This window comes from Corvus brachyrhynchos, unplaced genomic scaffold, assembly GCF_000691975.1.
Source record: "Corvus brachyrhynchos isolate BGI_N302 unplaced genomic scaffold, ASM69197v1 scaffold142, whole genome shotgun sequence".
Lineage (NCBI taxonomy): Eukaryota > Metazoa > Chordata > Aves > Passeriformes > Corvidae > Corvus > Corvus brachyrhynchos.
In genome coordinates this window covers 6,709,405-6,731,020 of record NW_008237226.1, presented here as the reverse complement: position 1 = coordinate 6,731,020, position 21,616 = coordinate 6,709,405, and positions in this window count along the sequence as shown.

The window sequence follows — 21,616 nt, the reverse complement described above, 5'->3', positions numbered from 1 at the left end:
TCATTCATTAACTCCCTCTCCTTGTTCTCATCTGTTTTGCAGCTGTAGCCAGGTGAGAATTAACGGGGCAGTTTACATCAGGCAGATGGTAGGTTCCCCAGGACAACTCTATTTAAAGAATAAGGAGGAGGAATCAGTAACAGGGTAATACACACTGGACAAACATGGAATGTAAAGATTTAGGGTATTTTTCTGAATGCTTTTGACTTTCAGTTGCTCCTGAAATAAAATAAAATACTGATTTCTTGTAGTATAGAACCTTCCTGGCCAGTTTAATTTCCTTACGTGTTCCCATTGACAATAACTCTGGAAGTAACATATCTTTACTCTAAGAACACAGAATTCTTTTGAGTAAAAGGGAAGATCCTGCTCTCTGCTCCTGAAATGCAGAATTAGTTTATGTCTGTTACTGAGTTCGTTGAAGGTAGCTTCTATACTAAAAGTGAAATTAAGAAAGCATTGTAAATGTTTTCTGAAGAAGTAGTATCAGAGGTAACCAGAGATGTTTACTGTAGGTACTTTGAAAAGTACCCTTGCCCTCATACCCTTGCTTCCTACAAAATGATTGGGTCTGCTTTAGAGACAATCCTGAATAAAGTAGTACTGAAACAGATTCCAAAGCACAATTGCTGCCTGACTGCTTGTTGTTTGTCCAAAGAGAAGCGACTTTCAGAAGCACATATCTTGTATTTGCCTTTCCATCTCAGCATGCTGTCACAGGTGGAGAAGTAATGGATCCTCGGATCTCCACAACCTGTGCACCCCCAAGCCACACCAGCTCCTGGTCAGGTTCTCTAGGCGACCCATGGGGAAGTTCCTACAGGTAGGATCTCTGCCAGGACATAATGTGGACCCAAATAAAGGTCAAGGACAGAACTTGTGGCAAAATAATCAGTAATAGTAGTCTTCTATTTCACTATTAACCATGGAAGAGCAGATCTAAACTGTTCCCTACCTGTCACTGTCCAACCAGTTCCTAAGGGTACTACTACCTTATACAGACCATACAACCTTCCTGAACAGTTTTCCTCTTCTTCTTCTTCTTCCTGTCCTTTTTTACACTCACCATGCTTTTTAAGAGATCCACATAATTTGATATGTCTTTCTTTTTCATAATTTCTAGTGTTTTCACTCAAATATTTTTATGTACCAGAACATGTGTGAAGTAGAACCTTCCATAACACTAGAGCATTGGATTTTTCTTGGTAATGGATTTCATCTTGTACCTGACAGTCTATGCTTGAAATTTATAAGCATAAAATTAAAATACCAAACATATTTCTAAACCAGTTATTTGAATTAGCACACTGCACAGTATCACAGAAGGCTTTATAAACATTTTCTCTCCCCTCTCCAGCTTTCCAGTCACTGGACTAAGATGATGTTCATCACTCTTAACCTGCGTGCCCCATACTTTCTGATTCTCTAGGCTCTTTACCATACACTTAAAAAAATTCAGAAGGACAGGAGGGAAATTATTTTGTAAATTGCTCTAGTTGTGTTAAGGAAAAAATTCAACAACGCTGTGGGGGTTTTCCCTGATATGGTCAGAAAAGTTTTGCAAAGACATTGGTAATGGACCATGAGAAAAGAACAGTATTTTTATTTCCATTAATCTGACAAGATTTTGACATTATTCCTTTTGGTATTCTCTCAAGATAAATACTTCTTGAAACAAAGTGGCTGCCACATTTCTCATGTTGACATTGGCCAGATCCTACCTTCTCAAAGTTTTCTGGTACCTTATTTCTCCAGTAATAATGTTCAACATATAAGTATTAGAAATATAATTGTAAGTTCTCAGAAAGGGCTTCTTATTGGGGAAGTTACTTCTAAAAGTCTTGTTTGGCTTTTCAAAAGTGCTTGCACTAAATAACAGTTTCAAAAAATTGAGCATTTACTGTGACAAAGTTTAGGGGATTTAGGTACACACATTCTTCATTTTAATATTGTACTACAGATTTTTATTGGACTTTGTTTGCACATTTTGGTCTCCAGAGTAAAAGAAAAAAAGAAAAACAAAAAGTTATATGAGTTATTTATTAGTTAATCTGTCCACACACATTTAATCAGGAAGCCTCTTTTTCTACAACAGTTTTTTCCCTGAAATACATTTCCCTAGTATTCCCAGGTATTCTAAGGTTTCATTATAACTTAACCTTACTTTTAGCATTACCCTTTCACATTCTGTTTAGGAGATCTTTAGGTAACAACATGGTCCCTTAGATGAAAAATCTGTCTCTAAGTTAGTGAGAAAAGGAAGCATGCTAATATGGTGTGTTTGCATCTTGGTTTTCTACAGCAGCTGAAGTTTAAAGGAGTGGTGTGGGTTTTGTCTCTTTTTTTCTTCTGTGATTTCTACAAAGAATGGTTTAAGTAAAATGCTTTTCTTGTCTTGCACATTGTTCATTCACATATTATGTTTTAGTGGATTAAAGCTGGTATCAGCAAGTTTGTATGGATAGCCCATATTCTTCAGTTACTGGATTGGTATTCTTTACTGAAATACTTGTCTTCTTCACCCAGAACATTTTATTCAATAAAAAATTTCTTTCAGTACAAAACAATTCCATAAACAATAAAAAAGTACTGAATAGGTGCAACACTACAATGATATCCTGATGGTACCCTGAGGTATTAAAGAACTCATGAAAGAATACAAGGTTTTCTTCCTTTTGAATGGGAAAACTTTCCAATAGTACGTAAATCACCCCTGCTACCAGTGATAATAATTCCTGGTGAGATGCAGTATAACCCCAAAAACACATGAATGCAAACATCATACTTAGGGAAAACAAATTTTGATCCAGATCTTCAACATAAAACTCTGTATCTAATCACCATTAACAGTACATATGTTTAGAGGTATATGTTTTGGTAGTTTGGTAGCATAGAACATAACCTATACTGTATTTTCATTTCTTTTTTTTAGAAAGTACATAGCTCTCTTTTCCAAATAAAGACTGTTTGATTGAAAAACTAGTCTTGACTTCTCTCCTGTTTGAAAATGGCACATCCTCTTTGGCTGACATGACATCTTTCTAATGTCATAAAACTTCAATGTTTTGAAAGTAAAGGTCATCCTAGAAATTTAATATCTGACTAGAAAAGATCTCTTCGTCAGTTTTTTTCTCCTTTGATCATTTAATTGTCTGTATTCTCATAAATATGCCTAAAGAAGAACAGGATAGATCAGTCAAGCTCCATTTAGGTCTTTGGCCAAGATCTGAGCGATTATAAAGATCTCTGCTATTAATAACACCTGATACTGTCATTTGCCAGGTTCTAATGTCTGTATTTTTTCATTTCAGATAATAAAAAAGCCCCTGTGCAGTTCTGTGCATCTGCTTGAATAAGATGACTTAGTTATTTCTACCTGCATGTACATTTATTATAACGCTATTATACACATTGGAAGGATCACAGAATAAAGCCTGATCTAGTACAATGTAGTTGAGAGAATTAGGCATATGTACCCTTATATTAACAGAAATATACTTAAAAACCTCTCTGGGTTCCTCCTGGTATTCTATAGATAAGCTAAATAAAAGCAGGATCGGTTATTCATTCCTTTCTTCAGCCATCAAGTAAATGGGTAGTCATTCCTTACTGTGTTAGCTAGAAAGTGGAAAACATATTTTATATTAAAAACCATATGCATCCTTCTTTCATAACTACTTGCAAGGAAAGAAAGAAAGGAGGAGTCTCATCAACATTTTTAATGACCTTTTAATGTACAGTATGAGAGCATAATCTTTAGTTACAGCGATAAGCAGAATTTCCATCCTACTAGACTTCAGAGGAAGAGTTTTACCTTCTTTTTTGTTTTATTACTGATATGGAAGAGTCACGACATCAAAGATGCTTGGGTTCCACTTGAGGTATTTCATTTCTACAGCCAATGCTATAAAAACCCTCTTTTGAGAAAAATTTAGCAAGATCAATCTGTAATATTAATAGTCATCTTAAACGTTTCCCAAGCTGTAGCATCACATTAACATTTTATCAGCCTCCACTCCTTCCCCTTTTTTCTGGTTTCCTTATTGTTTCTGAATATTACTTTCAAATCTTGTAAACACATGTAAACACCTAAATATCCCCACGTCAGAACAGTCCATAAGTTAGTTCACCTGGTTCAAATATCAAGCAGGTCATAGGTGTTCATATGCATTCATTTTTGCTGAATCAAAGTCATGAGTCGACACAATATAGAGTAGGCACCTGTTTGGGACATGGTTTAGCACTGAACAGAGTGGTATTATTTTAGCCGTTGGACTTGATGATCTTAGAGAATTTTTCCAACCTAAATGATCCTATGATTCCATGATTCTCACATTGCCATCTATTGCAATTATTTTTGTAAGATATGAAAGAACAAAGTTTCTTATCATCCTGCCAGTATTTCCTTTTGAAAAGTGTAGACTGCTGTCTATCAACCTCGAAGTGAAAGAAATCTTATATATTATATTTGTTACTATATTGAATCTACTTCTTCCCACCTAAGTAGAGTTACTGTGCCTGAAAGTTTTGTAAGTTTTTCCAGGTACAACATTTGTTCAAATGGAAGCATTCACTTCTTTCTACAAAAGTTATCTTGGTTTTTATTCCACTCATCAAAAGTGTGTGCAGCTAGAAGATAATTATTAAGACTTCTTAATATTGAGCTGTCCAGGGAAAAAAAAGCCCTATCGTAATTGTGTATATTTATTGAATTGTTTATTTATTTGACAATTCTACATATGGAAAGTGTGCAACTTTTATCCCTTTCAACCTAGTTCTTCATGTGTCACTTTGAAATTGAATGGGAATTCAAGGACAGCTGTGTGAACCTCTGAAGAGAAAATTTGTTTAGAATTCCCTTGGTAGCATAATAACCATGCTAAGTTCTGAATTCCATTAGGCACCCAAGTGCATCTATGTCAGGATCTGTCTGTTTGTGGACAAAAGAGACCACTTTTTGCAGTTGTGTATTTCCCACATGAATTTGAGTACCTTAGTATTTTTTTCTCACTACTACAGGACCCCAGTTAAAACATTAGCATCAGCCAGCCATTGTAATATATAAATCACTTAAAAATACAGGTTGCAGGGGTGCAATGGGAAACAGGGAGTAGGTAATATTAATCACAGTCATCTTTCTCTTGATTTGGATTTTGAGAAAATCATTGTCTGTTCCTCAGAATCCTTCCTGCCTTTATGAGGTGAAGTTAAAGTAGTTAGTCAATTAGGGACATCCAAAGACAAGAGAAAATTACTACAAGGTTCTTTACCACTCTATATTTTTAAGGTATGTCTTTTATACCAAACAAGAAATTACTTCCTGAGAAAATGCAGAGAACATCTCAAGACGTATAACACAAAAGAGTAATCTTTGCTCTTCCTAAGACTATGTATACAACTTTTAACAAGATTAGTTTCTATTTTCTTGGTCTGCATTTGAATTCATGTGATTTCTATTTTTTTTTTCTGTGGTTGTATAGTTTGGTTGTATTGTTTGGTTTTGAACAAAACCAAATAATACTAATTGATAAATATGTTTTTTGTTAGTTTTATCTCAAATACTCGGAGAAAAAAAAGCGGAACAGCAATACGATCACAAAACTGAATAAATTCCTTTAATATATGCCCTCAGAATAAACTGTCCTGCCATTGATTAATACAAAAATTAAGTTAGAAGCATCAACAATACATGCTCTGCATGGGACCAGCCTACAATGTGTCTTAAGCAACAGCCAATCTGAGCAAGTAGCATTGATTTCATTCAGTTGCAGATAAAAAAGTTTAGAACAAGACTCATAAACATTAAGTCTCATCACTAAATAAATAAGTAAAAGCAAACACAAGAGAACTCATCTCTCTCTTTGAGGCTTCAGGAACCACAGACCAAATCAAATTTGTTTTGCTCAGGTGTATAGTCTCTCATTTAGGTGCTGGGTCAGTCTAGGACAAGTAGCCTTGCAATTCAAAGGAATTGCATCTAAAATGGAAGTAATAGGATAGTAAGGATAGTAAATGACTCAGGATAGCAAATGACTTTTGCTAATGAAATTTCAATGGCTGACATTATGGCATCTCTGTTAGTCTGTACATTTATTTGATGAAGTGTGCAAATCATTACACAGAAGAGAATTGTTTGAAAATAAACATCAGATTGATTTAAGCACTATCAGGGGTAAGAAAAAAAATTAAAAAAAGAAAGACACAGAGAATACTTTTGAAATATTTTTGGTTTGGTTTACTATATCTAAAGCAGAATATTAAGATTCAATTGTGTATACCAGTTTTATTCCTCTTCTAGCACAACGAGTTTACAGGATACAACACAAAGCACTTCACCAACATTTACAATAATTTAGCTGAGAATTTCGGACAGATCCAGAGCTTCCCACAGGCAGATTCCGCAGTACGTAGTCCAACTTCTGCACACTATTTTAAACTAAAATGATTAATATCCAGGGTGGAGAACCTGCTCATTCCAGAAACTCCTCCCAGACGGTCCTAGCCATAGAATTGACTATACTGTACATGGATAATGCATCTGTAATTGGTAAAAAACTGCTCCAACAGATAAAAAATTGATCATATCAGGCAATCCTTCACACATAACTAAGATAGTTAGGAGGTATTTTGTACATTAGGATGATCAATAGCAACAGATGGTGCATGTGCTGAAGTGATCAAATAGGACCGTGGGCCAGCTGGGTGTAAGAATTCAGCAAAAGGTGTTCCATGGAGCCTCAGTGAATCCAGCTGGAGTCACTGTCACGCTGACGACACTGATTGTAATCATCAGGATAGCAGTTAACCATCCTGTTCAAAAGATTCACATCTCCAAGTGAGCTTTATCCTGTGCAAGAGACACCAATAACTTCGTGGTTTAGCAAATGCTCTCTGCCAAGAGTAATTCAAACATTTTAATTACAATAATGAGAAAAAGTGGAGAATTAACACTCTAAGTATTCAGCAAGTAGCAGCATGTTTTATATTCCTCGTACATAAGACAGAGGATTTCATTTCATATGCATTCACAGCTGCTTCAGTGAGTAATTTTGAACAGTCATGTGACTGCATGCAGATATTAGACTTAACAAAGACTTAGAGGGTTTTTTTTTGTGTGAAGATTTTATTTCAGGATCAGTATTTACGGTTTCCTGTTTAAACTTGGAGGCAACCAAGAAAGCAGAATTGAAGCAAAGAGACTAAATTTTTATGCTTTGCTGGTTTAGTCTCCTGAAGTAAAAATTGCTCTTGAGTCGTATAATATTCCAAGCCTTCAGTACTGTCTTTTACATTATTGGTAAGTGGGAAGAAATTAATTTAACTAGAGGTATATGCCTCTAACACAAATTTAATTTTGCAGTTGTCTCTTTCAGTGGTTTCTATCATTCTGAACTGCTGTAATCAACTGACTAAGGAGACGTGAAAATACAACCATATCATAATTATGGAGAGGGGCCTTCTCCTCTCTAATTTTGTAACAGCTCAGGGAACCTTCAGCTTGAAGTGTAATGTTCCTCTCAAAATAATTCAGTAGTTGCCCATGAAGAATACAGTGGGTTTGGCCTCAAATTTCTAGATACTTCTCCCTAAGTGATGTCCTGCACCACACCTCACTGTCCCCTACTGATGCTCTTAAAGGAGCATTCACTGCAGCAAGTACAAGATGTGTTGGTCAGGATGTCTCTACATGCCTAAGACTTTCTGAAAGGCTTTCTATCTAGTAGTCTGAATATCTTTGCTAGCTTTCACCTTTCTTATACAAATCAAACGTATCTCTTGATTTTTGCCACCAATGTGATTAATTATGTTGCACAAATTGTTTGGTGCCTGCTTCTGTACACACTAAGATTGCAGCATTGTAAAATGGTTTGGGATGGAAGGGATCTTAAAGATCATCTCATTCCAATCCCCTGCCATGAACAACTTCCACTGGACCAGGTTGCTCAAAGTCCCCTATAACCTGGCCTTGAACACTTCCAAGGATGGGGCATCCGCCACCTCTTTTAGTAACCTTTTCCAGTGCTTCACCAATCTGAGTGAGGCTAATACCTCATCCAGGCTAAACCTACTTTCTTTTGGTCTATAGCCATTATCCCTTATCCTATCACTGTGTGCCCTTGTGAAAGGTCCCCCTCCAGTTTTCTTATGGGCTCCCTTTAGGTAATAAAGCAAGGCTGCTATGAGGTTTCCACAGAGCATTCTCTACTCCAGACTAATACCAATTTTCTCACCCTTTTATCACAGGAGAGGAGCTCTATCCCTCTAATTATCTCAGTGGCCCTCCTCTGGACTTGCTCCAACAGATCCATGAGATCCGTGTCCTTCCTGTGCTGGGGTTCCCAGAGCTGGATGCAACACTCCCGGTGTGTCCTCAGCAAGGCAGAGCAGAGGGGCAGAATCCCCTCTCTTGCCCTGCTGCCCACGCTGCTTTGAATGCAACCCAGGACTCATTTGGCTCTCTGAGCTGTGGGTGCACAGGGCTGGGTCATGTCCAGCCTCTCATCCAGAAGCACCCTCAAGTCCTTCTTTGCTCTTTTTTCGCTAACAGGGTTTTGTCCTGACCATGCAGCCACTTGCCCTTGGCATGCTTGAACATCATGGGCCCGGTTTTCAAGCTTGTCCAGGTCACACTGAATGGTATCCCACCCTCCAGGCCTGTCAACTGCACCACTCAGCTCTGTGTCATCTGCAAACGTGCTGAGGGTGCACTTGATCCCTTCTTCTATGTCATTGATGATAACATGAAATAGCACTGGTCCCAGTATGGACCTCTGAGGTATATTATATCCCAGATGCCACATCACAGAACAAAACACAGCTACTTTTGGCCATTTTGGATTCAAACCAGCAAAATTCAACTAGTTTTTCTCAATCTTAAAAATGGTCCTAGAAATAGCTCTTTTGTGCAAGAGGGATGAACATCTTGCTACTACTGAAGGGCAAGTACAAAGTTTACAAGAGAATTTGGATATTGACTAATAAGAGCCACTTTACTGGCATTAATTTCAAAACAGGTACATATTTTTACCTTGAAAGATATGCCACAGCTCCTGGCAAACTTTATTTGATACAAAAACTATCATTCCTGCAACTCCTTTCAGCAAATTAGAAGCATAAATAAATTCAGTTTCTTCACTGTTCAAATTTACATGTTCATCTTTGTTGCACAGACCTCTCTTAATATTATTTATTGGTCTCCCTTTAATTTGCTTCCTCATTATCAACATTTATCAAGTAATGTTATTGCATGGATAAGAATATTATGGGATTTATACAATTTTGTATTAATTCATTCACCCATTATAATGTATTGTAGATGTTGAAAAATTTAGACAGTCCCATATGAAATCACAAAAGGCTTCATCTTCTAGTCTTCCAATACTTCTTTTCATTAGGAATTTTATCATTTTTCTCTGAGATTTCCTAGCAAATAGAGAAGCTTATTTACAGTTTAACCTGGCAAGGTTACTTAGAACCAAAAAAGTCTTGTAATTGGGTATTAACAAGTGATTTTTGCTTACCAGCAAGGACAATACCCTCTTCTTTCATCAGCCATTGTTCCTGGACACCTCCTGGGAGAAGAATTTTCATGGGCTTTCTTAAAGTAGTAAAGGGACCAAGAATACAGACAGTTTATATAGTTAGTTTTTCATTCTGACTACAGAAACATAGACACTAAACAAGAAAACAACGAAATATTTAGATTTTTTAATTGTGACACTCCTCTTAAATCCCTTACCCAACCTGCCGCTTATCTTACATCACTAGTGACAGGATTATTCGTGCCCATTTCTGTCTCAGAATAGCCAGGAGATTTTAACATTGCCATACCACTTTCTCTACAGTGAATAGTAACGCAGATCGTTATTAGGCTGAGAGATTACAATACCACCATGAGTATAGCCTTGATTGCATGAACGTTTGCAGTGTGTGAATAATGTATGTTGTGAATCAAAGTATATGTGTTGTTTTACTTCAAAGTAACATTTGCAAACATTTTCAGCATTATTTATTCATCTTTGCCTATAACGGTTGGTAAATGTTGACTTCTAATATGCAACTACTGTAAATATTGAATTTGTCTCACCTTCTTTAATAGTTTAAATTTACAAGGCAATGAGTTAAGTTACATGGTTAAAATGAGGATCTGGTCTTGTTTTTAATTTCTTTTCACATTTGCTCTTGAAGATGCTTTTACTGGGAACAAAGATCATAGAATCATAGACTCGTTAAGGCTGCAAAAGACCTCCAAGATTATCAAGTCCAACCATTGACCAAACACCTCCATGCCAACTAAATCATTGCACTAAGTGCCATGTCCAGTTGCCTCTTTAACACTTTAAGGGATGGTGACTCCACTATCTCCCTGGACAAGATATTCCAAAATAATGGTGCCTACTCGTCTTGGTCTTTGCTGCTGTAAAGGAAAAAAGGAAAAAGAAGACAAATAAAAAGGTATTTCATAGAAGTAATCAATTCAGCATTTTTCTTTTCCTGTATCCCTGGTATTTTGGAATATGAACTCTTCTTGAAAGGGACTTTATTTTTTAAGGTGAACCAAACTCTTCTATAACAAAAAGTTGCTTAAGTGTGATACAGTCTTCTTTCCTGGTAGCTGCATCTCACAAATAAGGTCTCCTTCCATCTTCTTCTATTCTTTTCCATACCAATAGGAGAGTATGTCTGAGTTTGTCACTGAGATAGTACTGACTACATGAGCTGTATAAAATAATTCTTGTGCTCTCTCTTACTGCTAATTATGTTTTTTTCTTAAAATCTCCTTTGAGAATAAATGATTTAACCCCCAAGCGACCTAGTGCCTCATGAATTGTGTTCACGCCTCACTTTTTGATTATGGTAATGCCACTGATAGCATCAGCACAATAATTAATAGCAGGTTTTGTCAATTTTCTGCTTGACAAATTCCTCCCCAAGCCTTACCTACATCTTACCACATCATACAGGATTACATTTCTTTCCTTCTCCTTTTAAGCTCCTTTCACTTTTCTTGCCTGTAAGTGCATATCTTGAACTTTATTTTCAATAGTGCTTACTTCCTTCATCTTCAAGTGAAATAAAAAGAGTTTTCAGGGCTCCAAGGTTTCTGCTTTCTCATTCTCAGTGTTTAGTAATGCCTTACAAGCGAATTCTTCTCAAAACAAAATAAGGATACCCTGAAACAATTTGGTTTTCAGCTGCACCTTAAAACAGCCAGTGCAAAATAGGTTAAACAAAGCTATTGACAATTTCAATTTACAGCTGGCAGTACAGAAATTATTAATAGAGAAAAACAGGAAATGTCCACAGCAAGACCCCCATTACCTAGCAAATTATTTGCTTTCAAAATATATTAAAATCATGCAGATCTTAGCAGGACTGGCTGTAGCACAACACTTACCTGCCTCCTGGAAACACAGTTAAAAAGGCGAAGTGTGTCTCATTCCACTTGTGATTTTATAATGAGATGTGAGCCTACATTAAAGAGTAACATGTTTGTTTTCTGACTGAAATTCCCCAGGTATTCTGGGATGCCAGACAGCCTTTCTATCTGTTTGTGCTACTGTTACCATGTTTCATAAATCTAATTCAAGTGCAGCTGAATCTTTTCCATTGCAGGGAATCAGGTTTTGAAGCTAGACAGACATCACATGCATGAAGTGGTTAATTATGTTGTGGCTTTCAAAGGCAATCTTAGTCTGAATTATTTGCAGCTCTGTGAGAGAAGGGTCACCTATGCACTATAAGTAGAAAGGGAAGAAGGCATTTCTGCTGTCTGTTCTGTCTCCATTTTGAGTGCAGGCTGCCTGCTGATTATTCTGCATTCACTTCTCTAAAAAGCTTATTAATATGGTCTAGAGGGAGACTGTCAGAAATGGCAGACTGAATCAAGGGATTTTCCTTCAACATCCAAACGACATGCTGCAGCAGGAGAATTAAACAGATGACTAACCAGTGCCCTTTTGTCTGCAGATGAAGATGGGATTGCCAACTTGTAAACCAGCGACTGACATTTGGGTGGATTAAATCGTCCTGTTATTGTACTGCTAGTTTCTAATCACTGGTGCTTTCTTGATCTCAAGTGCCTCGGCTGAAAGCCTTCTCAGTTCTCCGAGACTTGCTTGCTGAAACCCTCAGTAGAGTTTTTGCTGTAAACATTTATCCATAGAGAAGTACTGCTCTGACACTGACTGAGGAGAAGAGTTGGCTTATAGGTGTTTAATTAAAACATTAAGCAGAAAAAAGCATTAGTGTCAACATTCACAAGTGCTTTACCATAGCTGTGGGTTGTTATAATTGAGTTTTCCTGCAAATGCTTTTCCCACCTCCCTTCCTTCTCTAAGAGCTGGAATAGCTTGAGGTTTGCTTTGCCTCATGCTGTTAAGTTGTGGCTTTGAGACTATGCCCCATGCTGTCAGTCTCTGTTTTCTTTCAATCTGGTTGTTAGCTTTAATTTCTAAAATCAAGATTGGATGGCAACAAAGGGCTCTAATGAAAAGTGGGGAAAAAAAGTCATCTGTTAAACAGCCTTAAGAATTCTTATGTGCAACAGTATATAATGTGGTCAAGCTGATTGTGTTCTGATTTTGTAAACTGTCAAATGCTTCTTACCTTGTAATCAATATTAAAAGAGAGAATGTACTGTTCAGGAGCCAAAGGTACCATGACACCTGTAGAAGGTCTGTCCAGTTTTCTATTTGTCACCATTATGATGTTTCTAATTTCAAAAAACTTCATAGACTGCACTACTCCACGAACACTGATATTAGAAAGTAGCATTTAGAAAGTAGGGGTGTCACACATTTATTTGCTGTCAGTCATTTCAAAAGGATACTACTTACAAGAGTACTGCTTTATTTAAAGTAAAATAAGCCTGTATCTCCTAGCTTGAAACTAATAGAAAAGTACAAAATAATGCCCTTCAGAATACTTTATTGAATGAGATCTTTAAAAACATGCATTTCTTTCCACTCTCTGGGAAATCTTATTCCTACTACCTCAAATGGTCCATGCATATTACATCTTCAATGTAATGAGTCAAATAAGAAGCTATCGTTCCCTGAAGAAGACAGAAAATTAAAGATTTATTTACATCTAACATGTAACATCTTAAGTCACAACATTTCAAAGGAAAAAATAAAAGCTGCCATTTCCATATTGCCTCTGGCATTCTGGACATAGAACTAGAGAAGGTGGTAGTTATCTAAGTGACAGAAAATTTGTAAAAACACATTCTGATCTCTTACATCAGTAGTTGTTATGGATTTATGCTTTTAGCCTCACTTCCTTGCCTTTGACAAACAAAAGTTAGAGGGAGAATTTCTGGTGGGATGTACTTTGATATAGTCAGCCGCTTATGCACAGGAAACTTAACTAAAAAAATAATGTTTTAATATAGTATTTCCTCCAACTTTGCATGCCCTTCTTAGAAAGGAAATTCAGATTTATGCTAACAGACAGGCATTGTGTAAGGTGCACTTGAGCGTTTGGTTTCTCACACCTTGGCTTTGCCTTCCCATCCATCAACATGCCATGGACAGCTGCAGTCATGGAATTCAGGTATTACAGTTGGTACCAGACCCTCCTTGTTGCTGTTAGCTCTTTCCTCCTGCTCTTGACATAGGAAGACAAAGGACTTATACTTCTTTCCAAGGTACTTACAAAATCCGCTGCACAGAGCATTGCTCTGATAAGCAACGCAGAGCTGTTTTATAGATCTGACATGAATGAGCATGACAAAATTAGAGCCCAAACTCAATTCCATGTGACCTTGAGGACTTTGCCATTTTGCTGCAGTGGTAGGGGTAGACAAATACAGGAATATCAGCAACTGTGCTACTCCCTCCTAAGTCAGGAGGTTATCCCTCTTCTGTTGTACAATCACAATGTCTACCATTCCAAATCAATAGGGGTGAATCTTTTCTTCGTACTACTATATTTATGATGGGAATAACCACACTTGCCCAGCATCCCAAGGCTTTAGTAGTCTGATTCGCTCACCTGTGCAAAACGTTGCAGATACTTTTTGAGCTTGTTAAATAAGCTTTTGAAGTATTATTAGGAGATGAAACAGCCACATGTAAAGCTTAAAAAACAAGAGCTAGCAAGCTAGCATTACCATTTCATTCTGTAAAAAAAACCAAACCAAACTAGATGCTAATAATGGAATAGCTTGAGAGAAAAATCTCTGAAACCTTTGAAAAGGTTTCTTTAGAAAGTGAAAAAAAACCCCAACTCAATAGAAGAAGTTTAGCTACAAAAGGTGCATTAGCAGTACTCTTTATTTTTCTCCTCTATTTACACACACACACATACACACAGAGTTTATGCATATGTTGTATTTTCAGCAAAACATACATCCTTTTGTGTATGAAGTCATGACCTATCTTATTAAAATTGGAATAGCTGAATAAACATTTATTTTACCCTCCTCAGACTTTCTAAGAAGCACTGTTTGCTTGGGGTTTTATTTTGTCAAAGACTTAAGAGGAAAAGAACAGAACACTTTAGCTGAAGACTGCATTTGTTTTTATTGACTGTATGTTCATATATATTTTTAGTAAAAGACAAAGTATTCCACCGGCTATATATACTCAAATATTACTGCTCAAAAAACATGAAGATAAAATCCTGAACAATCCTAATTCACACTGTATTTTTTTTTCTACAATTGATTTTTTATTTAAATGTTGAAATAATTAAGAGTAAAAATGTATTGGGCATTCCTACCATAATTTTTAAAGAAATTACAATAAGTTAAAAAATTTTTGGGATGGGAATTGTTTTTTGATGAAAAGCTATGGACTTATACACCAGTGACTAGTTTAATTAGGAAAGATACTTTAATTAGGAAGGAAATTGTTCTGATGTCATGTTCTCACCGCTTTCATTACAAGGTAATGCCTAAACTGTGGCAAAGCTATTAGAAATCTGTTAATGTAAAAGGATGATATCTCTTTAAAAATTGCATTAGCAAGCTGGGGAAGTCATTAGTATACAGCTGTAACTCTAAGAGTGTAAACTTGAAAGAACTGTTTATTTTCTGCCTTGCAGCTGTGTGTAAAACCCACTGAGAGAAACTTGTTACCAATTACTGGTTTAGAGGCTTCAAGTAAAGACAGCAGGTACCAAGAGAGTAAAAGAGCCTAGCTCACAAACAACTATACAACAATGAAATTCCTTAAGAACAGCTGTTAAAGGAGAGGAAATATAACTGCTGAGATGAAGAAAAAAAAATTGTTTGTAAGTCAAGAAGTAAAGCAAAGCAAGATGTAGGAAAAAAAAATTAGGTAGCTGAGAGGAGAAAGGGTTTTCACCATAAGCTTCCAGTAACAAAGTTGAGATCAATAGTAGCAATCCAGGAAACCAATATATTTCAAACATTGTCTGAGTACTTGTAGTATGGAATTGGAAAGTCACTTCTGTACATCATGTACATTGAAGAACATATTGCAAAAGGCAAGGTTGTTTTATAAGTGTAAGAGAAGCCATTAACATGAACTGTTGCAAACAAGAAATCTCTCTCTGTATTGGAAGAAAGTCAGGTCAATCGGTGAAAAAAGTCTGATGGAATTAAATGGAAAAAAAAAAGGAAACATTTGGATCATACCAAGAAAATGAGCTTATAAATGAGAAATAACTGACAATACTAAGGTGAAAAAGGTAAGTGTCCAAGGCAAGAAAATCTAAATTCACAGAAGTTATATATGGCTTATCTGCTGTACTCTGAAAGAAGGGCTTGAATATTGGGGAATCCTGAGTCATTAGCACCTCACTTGGTAGATTTCCCTCTCATTCTCTTCCCACTGAGCTCGTGACTCCATAGGAGGTGAGAGAAGAAGGACTCTTCCCTCACCCAAGCCCATATCTCCCTGCAATGGTAAGGCATCCTGAAAAAAGGAGAAAGAGAAAGCACATGACCAGGTGCTGCACAGCCAGATTGGAGGGATTTACAGCACAGAGCAACTATACTCTCCAAAAACTTTACCACTCTGAGCTATGCAGCGTTTGTGTGAGTTCTTCTCATTTCTTTCCCTGCAAAATAAGCCAGCCCAACTGGAATAACCACGGGAGAATTTATGCACTGAATTTCCTACTAAAGCTGCTCAGGAAATTTCCACAAAATCCATGGCCTTGGTTAGCTGTGTGAATAGTATTTCATGCAACAAGAGTAGCTTCCTTAACCACCTGTGTTGATTCACAGATGAACCTCAGACTTCCTTCTTAATATTTTGGTCTACTTCTTTCTTTGTTCTCCCTGTCTTGCTGGGACGGCTGCCAGTTTAATATAATCCTTGTATTCAGAGTAAGCAGAAGATAGATATTGCACTCAGAATTGGTACAAAAGGTAACATGGTGGACATTCTCATGCTTCTTTTACATCCTCATATCAGCAGGATGAAGTCCAGCTCACTGTGCTTTATGCTTTTACAGCATTTTTCAACAGAAGAGCTCAAAGTGCTGAACAAATATAAATCCTATAATAGTCCATGGGGAAAAAAATGGTTTCATGGTATTTCTGCTTTGCTGAAAATTAGAAAAAGAAAGAAGTTTAAAGATAAAGTCTAATTCAGACAGATACTAAGGAGAAAGTGTGAAGAATGAGAACCAATAAGGCTTTAAGCTCCTATAAATTAGGTACTAGAATGCCCATTCTTCAGTTTGGAACCTCTGAATTCCTTCAAGTAGAATCTACAAAAGGCAGTTATACATTTTATTCTCTACTACATTGTATAAGAAAATTGCTTACAGCAAAAGAATTGTCCCCAAAAACTGCACAGAGCAGTAAGCTTCCTAAAGGAAACAATAATGCCTGTGCACCACTGGTATTTACTGGGCTAGTATTTAGAAAAGTCTCAGAAGTGTGAAGACCAGAGTCAAGACAAAGGAAACAACTGTGGTAGGAGTGTTAGAAACACAACATGGAATGGGATTAAATAAGAATCAGGTCAGATTCTTTAAAAGAGGTAGGCACACATAGGGCATTGTATTAAAGCATAATGCTGCAATAAGAGTTTTGGACAAGGCAAAGGGCTTCAAACCAAAAAAAAGTTTCTAAAATTTTGTATCTACTGAAGCCAGCAGCTAGGTATTCTCAGGCTCAAGCAAACAGACAAATAACCCCAATTTGGCATTGGTGGGCTTGCATCAAGCTCATGAAATGAAAATGTGGCAGGCTACAAACATTTGTGTTCCTACTTGTATTGGGTTTGCATGGCCTGGTTTTTGGTAGCAGGGGAGGCCACAGAGGTGGGTTCTGTGAAAAGCTGCTAGAAGCTTCCACAATGTCCAGGAGAGCCAATCCCTGGTGGCTCTGGGGATGGACAGTCACTGGCCAAGGCCGGGCTAGTTACAGATGGTGGTAACGCCTCTGTGAGAACAGATTTAAGAAGAAATCAAAACAAATTTTGTGGTGCAGTTTTGATTCCAGCCAGCAAAGAGGAGGAGGTGAGAACATGAGAGAACAACATGCAAACACCAAGGTCAGTGGAGAAGGAAGGGGAGGAGGTGCTCCAGGCACCAGAGCTGAGATTACTCTGCAGCCTGTGGTGAGGACCATGGAGAAGCAGCTGTGCCCCTGCAGCCCGTGGAGGGCTGTGGGGGATGTAGAGATCCCGTGCTGTGCTCCTGCAGCCCGTGGAGGAGGAGCCTACGGCAGAGCAGGTGGATACCTGAGAGGAGGCCGTGACTCCCTGGGAGAGCCATGGAGAGAGGGGCCCTGTTCCCAGGCTGGAGCAGCCTGTCCTTGAAGGACTGCACCCCGTGGAAGAGCGACCACACTGCAGCAGTTTCAGGGGAACTGTTTCCCATGGGAGGGACTCACGTTGTAGCACTACACAAGGAGCTGTTCCTCAGGAGATGGAGCCACATTGGAGAAGTTCACAGAAAACTGTCTCCCATGGGAGGGACCCCACAGTGCAGCAGGGGAAGGACTCCTCTTCCTGAGCAGCAGGAGAAGCCACAGGTGAGATGAACTGACCATAACTTCCATTCCCTCTCTCCTTGTGCTGCTGGGGTAGGAGGTAGAGCTGGGAAGGAGAGAGGGGTAGGGGGAAGGTGTTTTTAAGGGCTTATTTTATTTCTCATTATTGTGATCTGATTTTGTTAGTAATAAATTCACTTCATATCTCTAAGTTGAACCTGTTTTTCCCTTGATGGTATGTAATGAGTGATCTCTCTCCCTGTCCTTATCTCAACACCTGAACCATTTGTTAAATTTTCTCCTCTCTGTTCAGCTACGAAGGAGAGTGAGTGACCAGCTTTGGTGGGTGCCCAGCATCTGGCCAGGGTCAACCCATGAAACTACTATTGCAACACAGTGTTACATTTTTGTTCTTATTGTGTCTTTCTTTGCTTTTTAAAACCATAACATTTTTCAATAAAAATCAAAAGTTATTCTTATGTTTAATCCATTGATGGTAAAATTTAGGCAATTGCTGCATGGAAAATGAAAGTTGTCATTGGGTTGAGCTATTTAAATATAGGTCACTGGCTACAGTATATCATAAGCACACATACACTGTCTTAACAATGAGTTAGTGTTAATCTGACAGGAGGATATTACACCTGATTATGCATTGTAATGATTGTGAGAGTAATTGAATTATTTCCAATTTTAAAGCAGTTTTGTTAAGATGGCTGTTGCTTATGCTAAATGTTTTTTGTATGTTTTTCTTTAAAGTGACAATTGTGACTGCATTGGTTTTAAATGCACACTGGAAGGATATTCTAGTGAAAATTCCTTGTTTACTTGAGAGAGACTGCTTAAATGTTTAATGACATTAGCTTCTTGCAAATGGTATTCATTTCCTGTATATGCAAATTTTCTTAATGTGAAACCCCCATAACAGGTAGAATGTAGAAAGTTAATGAAGCCATGTAATTACAATCACTATAGTGACTGCAGTCCCTGGAGAACAATAAAGTGATAATATACATGGGGTTTGACTTTCTTTGGAAACAACAGCTTATAATTTGAAAATAGATAGCAAAATATTTTCATTATCTTCTGCTGTCTCCTAAGGCAAATGGCAGGTACAAATAGATTATGCTTTTATTAACTTCAAAAATGGGAGATAATGTAATTAGGAAATATTTAATTGTTTTCCATTTTCCATGGCTGGAACTGGACTATATTTAAATTCTTCTTTCAACCATAGGGTAAAGCCAGGGTCAATCTGACTTCAGCCTGGAAACCTTGGTTTTGTTCTAACATTGGAAAGGTACATTTGAAGATAACAAAATATATGTCATGTTTATGATCACTTTAAAGTATATAACAGAGAAATCAAAAGCTAGTTGGAAGCTTTGAATGCCTTTTAAGGAAAAGATTTCAAATTACCTATTTTGAATTTCAAAGATTTAAGTGCAATTTTTAAGCTAATTTTGCAAATAGTAGGAAAAAAAATAAAAAGAAGTCTTTAATGACTGTTCTTATATGGTTTTTTTATCATTGTTGTAATTACTGTGAGCACTATGTAGACAAGAGGGCACAGAGAAGCTCCCTTCTCCAGCAGCACTCTGTCATGGTGCAGCAGGACAAATACACCAGCATCAGGAAATCTCCCTGGCAGCTCTGGACAAATCAAAGCTATCTCAGAGGGAGGCTTTCTACATTCTCACCTCTTACCCAAGAGGAGCACCTTACCGAGGAATCTGGTCAACCTGAGGTAAGCAAAAAGAAATAAATGACATGAATCTGGCAATATGCAAAATTTCTCTTAAAGGTGCCCATTTCTTTCCATTGAGTGGACCCTTAACTTGGGCACCTCAGAAAGATGGCCAAGATTTGCTAGTATTCTTGTATTTTTACTTTACTTTTGCAATTAATTTACCTCTATGCTGTGAAGGAACCACAACATTTGCCTGTCTGCATTCATTTTCTGCTCTCAAACACACTTGTTTCTCATAATGGAAATTTTATATTTGCCTGTTACGGAAGATGCACTTTTACAGAGAGGTATTCTTTTCTCCACTGCAGAATGGAGAACTCTTCCTTAAATGATGAAATGCTTTCTTTAGCAAAATCTCATAGTATTACAATATTTCTACAGGTTCCACTGTAATATTCCCATTGCCCACAACGTAATTTTATAGCAAGGAGCACAGAAGTTCTCATGACAAATATATGAGCTGGCATGAACCCTTCCTACTTCATATATAACTTGCCTGCTGTTTAAAGTGCTAGAAAAAAATATTTCTTTTATTCTGTCAGCAAATTGTTTCTTTTTCTGACACTAACTTTTAAAATGGTAGTGCCAAACAAGCAGGAATAGGTTAACTCAAAGCAGAGCAAGTAGCTATAAATTACATAGGTTGCTGTCTGATGGGGCTCTCATGCAGCATGTAACAGTCTGTAGCTGCAGTTCACAACATATAACTAGCAGCAGTAGCAGGAACTGCAGGTTAATGTAACATGGTCAGCTCATCTCAATGATGAGGCTACAAATATTGAATAACAGCTAGTGCCAGACTATTTCCATGAGTGTTAAATCTGAGAGTTGTTAAATTGGGTGCTGTTCATCGTATCTTGACTGAAAGTGAGCTGCGCACCGTGATGTGTTCTGGGTGAATTTCCCATTCCTTCACATCCAAGACCAACTGGAAGTTTGTCACTGCTCCAATCCAGTTGAAAATCACAGGTTTCTTTGATTTACGAAAATATGAATATCGATCTAATATCAATATCCAACTGAGACGGACAAAAACTCTCTAACAGTTTAGAGTTAGAAAGTGTATGTTTTATTTGGTGCCAGGCACTGCGTGGGATAGCTCCCTAAGACACAGGGCCCCAATACAAGCAAACATGATACCTTTTATTTCCAAATATTATGAATATCCAAAATACAAATGCATATTCATAACATTAAGACCTCCCATTCTCCGCTTCATATGGAAATGAGCCTAAATGTCATGAAGCATGCATAGCATGTGTCCTGAATTGAGTCAGTGGTCTTGAATTGGGTCAGTGGTCTTAAAAAGATGAAGTAACTCAATTTTGACCTTTTCGCCTCTCTGAACTTTAACAATCCTAATTACTTTAGTGACCTCTAAGTTCCTTCTTGCGTGACTTTTGAATGGGTTCCCACCAAGGGAGGAAATTGGTAATTGTCCTTGTTCCTTATACCAACTTATCAATGTTTCTGTTCCTTGTTCTAAGCACAGCTAAGCAAACATACAAATGACAGATCATCAGTTATTTGGTAATCAGTTACTAACATCTTAAAACCCATTTCAGGTCCAGCTCCCTTAACTATTTTAATTAACTCTAGCTGGGCCCAAATTCCTTCCTATTTCAACTAATTTCAACACAGCTAGCCTATAACTAAAATCTTTATGTTTCTTCTAAATCTATGTTTCATCTTCCCCCAAACCAACCTGGTACATAGCCATGTCTTTGCTCATTACTGGGGATCAGGCATGTACAAGATGTGTGTGAGGAGCCTGGGAGTGTTGCTCGTTCAAGAGCAATGCAAAAAGGTAATTTCTTGAAGCTCCTACATCAAACCCGGCCACATTAAATAACTCCATTGATTGAATTATATTCACATAAAATTTTAACTCAATTGTTATGAAGTACAAATAAGAGAGTAAAACTCCCTGTCTGTTCTTGTACACT